At 37.7% G+C, this 7,500-nt stretch overlaps 1 protein-coding gene and 1 long non-coding RNA gene across 2 annotated transcripts in view; one reads left to right on the plus strand and one right to left on the minus strand.

Moving 5' to 3' along the window:
* The window catches only part of LOC118765833, an 18,292-nt gene extending 10,890 nt beyond the window's left edge, over window positions 1-7,402 (minus strand). The window contains exons 1-4 of the long non-coding RNA XR_005001724.1: window positions 7,392-7,402; window positions 4,864-4,868; window positions 2,393-2,403; window positions 908-913 (exon numbers count right to left, since the gene is read on the minus strand). This is a non-coding gene — a long non-coding RNA (uncharacterized LOC118765833). The remainder of the gene's footprint in view (window positions 1-907; window positions 914-2,392; window positions 2,404-4,863; window positions 4,869-7,391) is intronic.
* The window catches only part of LOC115218532 (beta-1,3-galactosyltransferase 5), a 160,412-nt gene that overhangs the window by 47,698 nt on the left and 105,214 nt on the right, over window positions 1-7,500 (plus strand). The window lies entirely within an intron of this gene.

Here is a 7,500-nt window from a genome sequence, read left to right on the forward strand (position 1 = left end):
ATGTTTTTCTCTTGGCTTTCTTGAGAAAATTCTGTAGTTTGTAAGCTATTTGTTGTTTAATTTCTTGCATTTCAGCAATTTCAACCAATCAATGACGTCTATTGAGGTGAATACAATTTCTGCCGTATTTTGTCAACAACATTTTCTGGCGTTATTCTGAGTTCAAATTCCGCCGAGGTCGACTTTGCCTTTCATCTTTTCGGGGTCGATAAATTAAGTACCAGTTACTTACTGGGGTCGATATAATCGACTTAATCCCTTTGTCTGTCCTTGTTTGTCCTCTCTGTGTTTAGCCCCCTGTGGGTAGTAAAGAAATGGGTATTTCGGCTGTCTTTACGTTCTAAGTTCAAATTCCGCCAAGGTCGACTTTGCTTTTCAATCTTTCGGAGTCGATAAATTAAATACCAGTTGCGTACTGGGGTCGATCTAATCGGCTGGCGTTCTCCTATAAAATTTCGGGCCTTGTGCCTAGAGTAGAAAAGAATATATAATAGACAGATATAAACACCTCTTTACCACAATATGCAATAGACAGATGTGAACACCTCTCTCTTGAACACAATATTTTCGTAAGCAGGACGTGATACACTAGGACTAGATTCAATCCTGCCCACAAAGCTTATGAATATAAAGAAGGAAAGTTTGTCTGTCGTGGGCTACATATATATTATTTATATAAACACACACACGCACACACCACACACACACACACCACACACGCAGACCTTCGCGCACGCACATATCCACACTTACACACACATACCTCCTTTGCACGCTCCTGTCTTTGAAAGAACTTTTCTTCACCCATTTCCTTCCGGTCATTCAAAATATGACCGCGTGTGTATCGTTGGCGATTTTTTTCCTCTGTCTTCCCTTCTCTGGATTTTTCCTCTCCTATGTTTCCGACGAAGAGCTCCGCTCGAAACGTTAAACACTCCTTCTTTCCTGAGCGTCCAATAATACTATATTTGTTCCACGTCCTCGCGTTGTTGTGTTTTTTTGTGCTTTCTTGTTTGGATTAACTATATATATATATATATATATATATATATATATATATATATATATATATATAATATGTTAATAAATAAAACATGCATATATATATAAACATATATGTACGTACCTACCTCTACATGTATATATACACGCATATATGAGTACAGGACACCAAAAAGACGTCGAACACAACGAGAAACGAAAACATAGACACAAACCCAAGGAACTGGACATTTTTTTAAAACAACAAAAAAATAGAGTACAGGACAATTAACACAAAGAAAAAAACCCTTCTTCAGTCGCCATGGTTTCATCTACTCTACGTTTTCGAAGGTGAGAGAGAGAGAGAGAGAGAGAGAGAGAGAGAGAGAGTCAATTAAAAAAAAAGCAGAGAGAAAAAGAAAACCCGTGGACGTGTAGCACAAGCAATGTATTAATGAAAGACGGAAGATGGAAGATATGAGAATTTTTATTGATCACGACGATTGTTTCTCACATCCGGCATCGATCCCTCACAAGTGGGATACTTAACAATTGGTACAGGAACATCCGACGGTACAGATGTGTCTCTTTGGGGTGATAAATAGATATAACTCGTTAAAATAGCAGTTCCACAATGTATCTTCTCATTTCGTATAAATTAAAGCAGCAAATTAAAGGATATGGCTTCATAGGCACAGGAATGGCTGTGTGGTAAGTAGCTTGCTAACCAACCACATGGTTCCGGGTTCAGTCCCACTGTGTGGCATCTTGGGCAAGTGTCTTCTGCTATAGCCTCGGGCTGACCAAAGCCTTGTGAGGGGAACTGAAAGAAGCCTGTCGTATATATGTATATATATATATTTATGTGTATGCGTGTATATGTTTGTGTGTCTGTGTTTGTCCCTCTAGCATTGCTGTGTTTACGTCCCCGTCACTTAGCGGTTCAGCAAAAGAGACCGATAGAATAAGTACTGGGCTTACAAAGAATAAGTTCCGGGGTCGATTTGCTCGACTAAAGGCGGTGCTCCAGCATGGCCGCAGTCAAATAACTGAAACAAGTAAAAGAGTAAAGAGTATTTGTATAGAAGATCAAAAATAAAATAACAGATGCAAAAAAAAAAAGCGAACACGCAATGCAGCGAGAAATGTATTAAAAGTAACCGTTAACAGGTATCTCTTATTATAAAAGGCAGATTTTATCTGCCTCCCAAATCGTTTGTTTATTATACAAATCTACAATATAGAATTTCTTCAATTAGAATTTACCTATCATTTTTACGAGTAGAATACATCGGGTCGTGGCAGGTACAGTTTTTCTAATTTCAACCCCAATTAAGCAAAAATTCGAGAAAACTCTATATTTTTAGATTTTCCTCTTTCATTTTAACTGCTTCACTCATACCATTACCACCACACTTTCTGCTACTTTCTCTTTGCAACTCTGCAATCATGCTATCACCCTAATTTCTCCTACTTTCTCTTTGCAAGTGTACCTTAAACCACTACTCAAAAAAAAATACACAGCAAACAGAAACAAACAAATACATAACGATTTACTCCTCACACAATTTCTTCAATTAGAGTTTACCTTTGATTTTTCCAAGTACTTCCATTCGGTCATGCCATACAAAATTTCTTTCAATTTGAGCCCCAATTAAGAAAAAATTCGAGAAAACTCAATATTTTAACATTTCACTCTTTCACTTCAAAGCCTTTACTCTGCCTATTACTCCCACTTCCTCTTTACACACATAGACACGCAAATATATACGACAGTGTCAATTGTTGAAAGAAATTGTAAGCTAACGTGTGTGTGTGTGTGTGTGTGTGTGTGTGCGCGTGTGTGTGTGTGTGTGTGTGTGTGTGACAGGGATGAGCCATTCAGACTGGTCATCCCTTTTGGCTAGAAGAAGATCCCTTATGGTCTTATTTGCTACACCACTGGTTTTCAGTTCAAGAAGGACTATTCATTATAATACATCAGTTCCACACATTTACCCTGCTTCCATTTCGGACAACTGCACAAACATTTGCCATTTGACACTTGTATGTAAACAAATTCCTTTCTTAAAAATTCAAATTCATTTTCTTTTTCAATTTACGTTTCTATACACTTTACGCAAATATTTGATTAAACAACTAAAACACTTCACATTTCGAACATGTACGTAAACTACTTCCATTCTTGCAAATCTAACTTTATTTTCTTGCTTTTAACTCAAAAACTACTTCCATTCTGCAAATCTAACTTTATTTTCTTGCTTTTAACTCAAATGTCAATACATTTTACACACTCTGTCGCTATTCTTGCATAAAAATTTCTTTCAGCTGCTAATATTTATTTCTTTTCCTTCCACGGTTTACATTTTTCCACATTTCATTCACATTACAATTTCTATCTTTAAGTAACTTTCACCCTTTCTTTTTCACATAAAATGCCACCGAAAAAGAGAAGTCGCCTCGGCCGCCATACTGCAGCAGTAGCGGCGCAAAAGGCGATTATCGCAAACGAGTCTTCCGACAAAAGGCTTTCAGACTTTCACAGAGCGCAGACATCAGAACTGTCGATGGTGTATTATGTGATACTTTCCGCGAAGCCTGTTTTCGGCGTCGACTTTTGGAGGATGATTCACAATGGGGCGCCACTATGGCGGAGGGTGTTTCATTAAAATCTCCTCAAAAAATCAGATCGCTTTTCGCTATTCTATTACTATGGTGTGACTGGGCTAATCCCGCCTCTTTATGGCTTACCTACAAAGATGATATGTCTGAAGATTTCCTGCGTCACGCTCAATCGCTACATCCATCAATGGAGGTCGGGTACACTGACCTCATTTACAACAGGGCGCTGCTTGAAATCGAAGATACTGTACTCGATATGGGCGGTAGTGCCTTGTCGGTCTATGGCCTACCTTCAACAAACCGGGAAGGCACAAACACTCTATCTTCACATTTGCTGCGTGAGACATGTTTTAATGTTGACGAGCTTGCCGAGTACATAGCCGACAATGAGCCAAAGCTCCTTCCAGAACAGAAGTTCGCTTACAACTTCGTTGTTAATTCAGTCCAGGCCAAAGCTGGGGGGATTTTTTTCCTGGATGCTCCTGGGGGCACTGGGAAAACTTTTGTCAACAAATTAATATTGGCTGAGATTAGGCGAACACAAGGTATTGCCCTAGCTGTGGCATCATCTGGAATTGCGGCTACTTTGTTGCCAGGCGACAGGACAGCTCACTCTACTTTCAAGCTCCCACTCGACTTAGCGAAGACTGAGACACCAACTTGCAACATCAGTAACAGCTCCGATCAGGCAGAAGTCTTCAGACGATGCAAGCTTATCGTTTGGGATGAATGCACGATGGCCCACAGAGGTGCTCTTGAGGCACTAGATAGATCTCTCAGAGACATCAAACACTCTTCAGCTCCCATGGGAGGCATAACACTTCTTCTTTCAGGGGACTTCCGACAAACACTTCCCGTTATTCCCAAAGGGACTAGAGCTGATGCAGTAAGTGCGTGTCTTAAGTCATCCACATTGTGGCCACTGGTGAAGACTCTCAAACTTCACACCAATATGCGTGCTCATATGCGACGTGATATCACATCAGCAGCATTTTCTCACACCCTCCTTGCACTTGGCGAAAGCAAAATACCAGGAGATGAAAATGGTAATATTGCTATCAATTCCATTTGTACCATTGTTAACACGCCTTCTGATCTCAGAGATGCAGTGTTCCCAGATCTACAAGCTAATTATCAGAATATGGATTGGATTGGCCAAAGGGCTATTCTGGCCCCGAGGAATAAAACTGTTCACCATATTAATGATGAAATGCTAAAACTCATTCCTGGGGATGTCTATGTATATAAGTCTATCGATACAACTCCTGACCCAGAGGACGTCATCAATTATCCGATAGAGGTACTCAATTCCTTTGAGCCTCCCGGACTACGTACGTACGTACGTAGGTATGTATGTATGTATGTATGTAAAGTATAGAAGCCATCTTATCATGGCTAACCACATAGGGGAGGGTGTGTTACTGTAGCTTTAAAGCCCCAAGAGATCGTCGTCTCTAGCTGGCTTTAGACACCATATCAGTGCCCTTGAAGTATTTGCAAAGGGAGGCCATCCCTTCCTCGCAAGCCTGAGTGATACACTCGGACTAGTTTCGGGATTTTTGTCCCTTGTCAACGGGCGGTAACCACCAGGTTGCGATGAAAGTGAAGGCCTCCTTGCAAAATATATGAGAGTTTTTCTAGTGGCGTCTGCCACTGATTTCGAAAAACTAACAGTAAGCATAATTAAATCTCAGAATGAGATTGAAACAGTAATCGCTCGATAATGTAAAGTATAGAAGCCATCTTATCATGGCTAACCACATTGGGGAGGGGGTGTTACTGTAGCTTTATAGCCCCAAGAGATCGTCGTCTCTAGCTGGCTTTAGACACCATGTCAGTGCGCTTGAAGTATTTGCAAAGGGAGGCCATCCCACCCCCTCCCCTATGTGGTTAGCCATGATAAGAAGGCCTCTATACTTTACATTATCGAGCGATTACTGTTTCAATCTCATTCTGAGATTTAATTATGCTTACTAAAGCCAGCTAGAGACGACGATCTCTTGGGGCTATAAAGCTACAGTAACACCCCCTCCCCAATGTGGTTAGCCATGATAAGATGGCTTCTATACTTTATGTATACATACATATATATATATATATATATATATTATATATATATATATATATATATATATATATGTATGTATGTATGTATGTATATATATATATACATATATATATATGTATATATATATATATAATATATATATATATATATATACTATATATATATAGTATGTATGTATGTATGTATATATGTATGTATGTATATATAGTTAATCCAAACAAGAAAACACAAAAAAACACAACAATGCGAGGACGTGGAACAAATATAGTATTATTGAACGCTCAGGAAAGAAGGAAAGAAGGAGGGCTTAACGTTTCGAGCGGAGCTCTTCGTCGGAAACATCAGAGAAGGGAAGACAGAGGAAAAAAATCGCCAACGGTACACACGAGGTCACATTTTGAAAGACACGCATAGTTATGTATATATACATACATACATATTTACTCTGTGCTGTACTTTCTGTAACTCAATAAAAGTACATTGACTCACGCATCAGTGATTTATCGACCCTTGCATTTTTTTTACCTCTTTCTATTTTAAGGTTGATTCGAATAAGTTGGTCATATTACCTGGCATAACCTCTCCACTTGTTATATATGCGAGCAATGTAGGTCACACTCGACAATTAGACATAGAGCTCAGGCATTATCTGTAAGAGTGACAACTTCCCTTTCAATAATTTAAGCTGGAAAGACGGGATGTAACGGTAACAGTAGCAGCCTGAAAGTTAGGATAGCCAGTATTTTGTTTTGACTACAGTTTCTGGGCACTGTTGTACTGTTTGTTTTGAAAGTCAAGGTGCGCGAACATGAGAAAATGTAGATAAGATACGAACACACGCACACACACACACACCACACACACACACACACACACATACGTAGTACATACGTAACTACATATTCATTTATGGATACACACACATATCCACACACACATATCCACACACACACATCGCTGCAAAAGAACAAAAAGAAGCAGGTTAAGTCCACAATCAAAATAACAATAATAATAATAATAATAATAATAATAATAATAATAATAATAAAAACAACAACAATAATGATAAATAATAATAATAATAATAATAACAACAACAATAATAAATAATAATAATAAAAACAACAACAATAATAATAAATAACAATAATAATAATAATAATAATAATAATAATAATAATAATAATAATAATAATAACAATAATAATAATAATATTAATATTTTTCAGTTCTATATTTAAGAGATGAGGAATTGTGTACATTATTTATGTTACTTACATTCGACGGATTTTTGTCCTCATCTTGTTTGTTGTTAACACAACCTTTCGGCTGATATACCCTCCAGCCTTCATCAGGTGTCTTGGGGAAATTTCGAACCTGGGTTCTCAATCCTAAGGTATTCTGCGATGCTAATTATTATTATTATTATTATTATTATTATTATTATTATTATTATTATTATTATTATTATTATTATTCAGGTCACATATTATTATTCAGGTTAACAACAAACAAGATGAGGTCAAATATCCGTCGAATGTAAATATTGTAAATAATGTAAATAATATTTTTCTCTGGGACTTTGCGTGTACATACCGACAAAACTATAAAAGCTCATAAACCGGATATTATTATAAAAGGTCAGACAGAAAAGGTGTGTTTATTAATTGACATGAGTATTCCTTGCGTTCATAAGTATTCCTTGCGATTAAATAAGTACCAGTTACGCACTGGGGTCGATATAATCGACTTAATCCGTTCGTCTGCCCTTGTTTGTCCTCTCTGTGTTTAGCCCCTGTGGGTAGTAAAGAAATAGGTATTTCGTCTGT

Source organism: Octopus sinensis, linkage group LG13, assembly GCF_006345805.1.
Source record: "Octopus sinensis linkage group LG13, ASM634580v1, whole genome shotgun sequence".
NCBI lineage: Eukaryota > Metazoa > Mollusca > Cephalopoda > Octopoda > Octopodidae > Octopus > Octopus sinensis.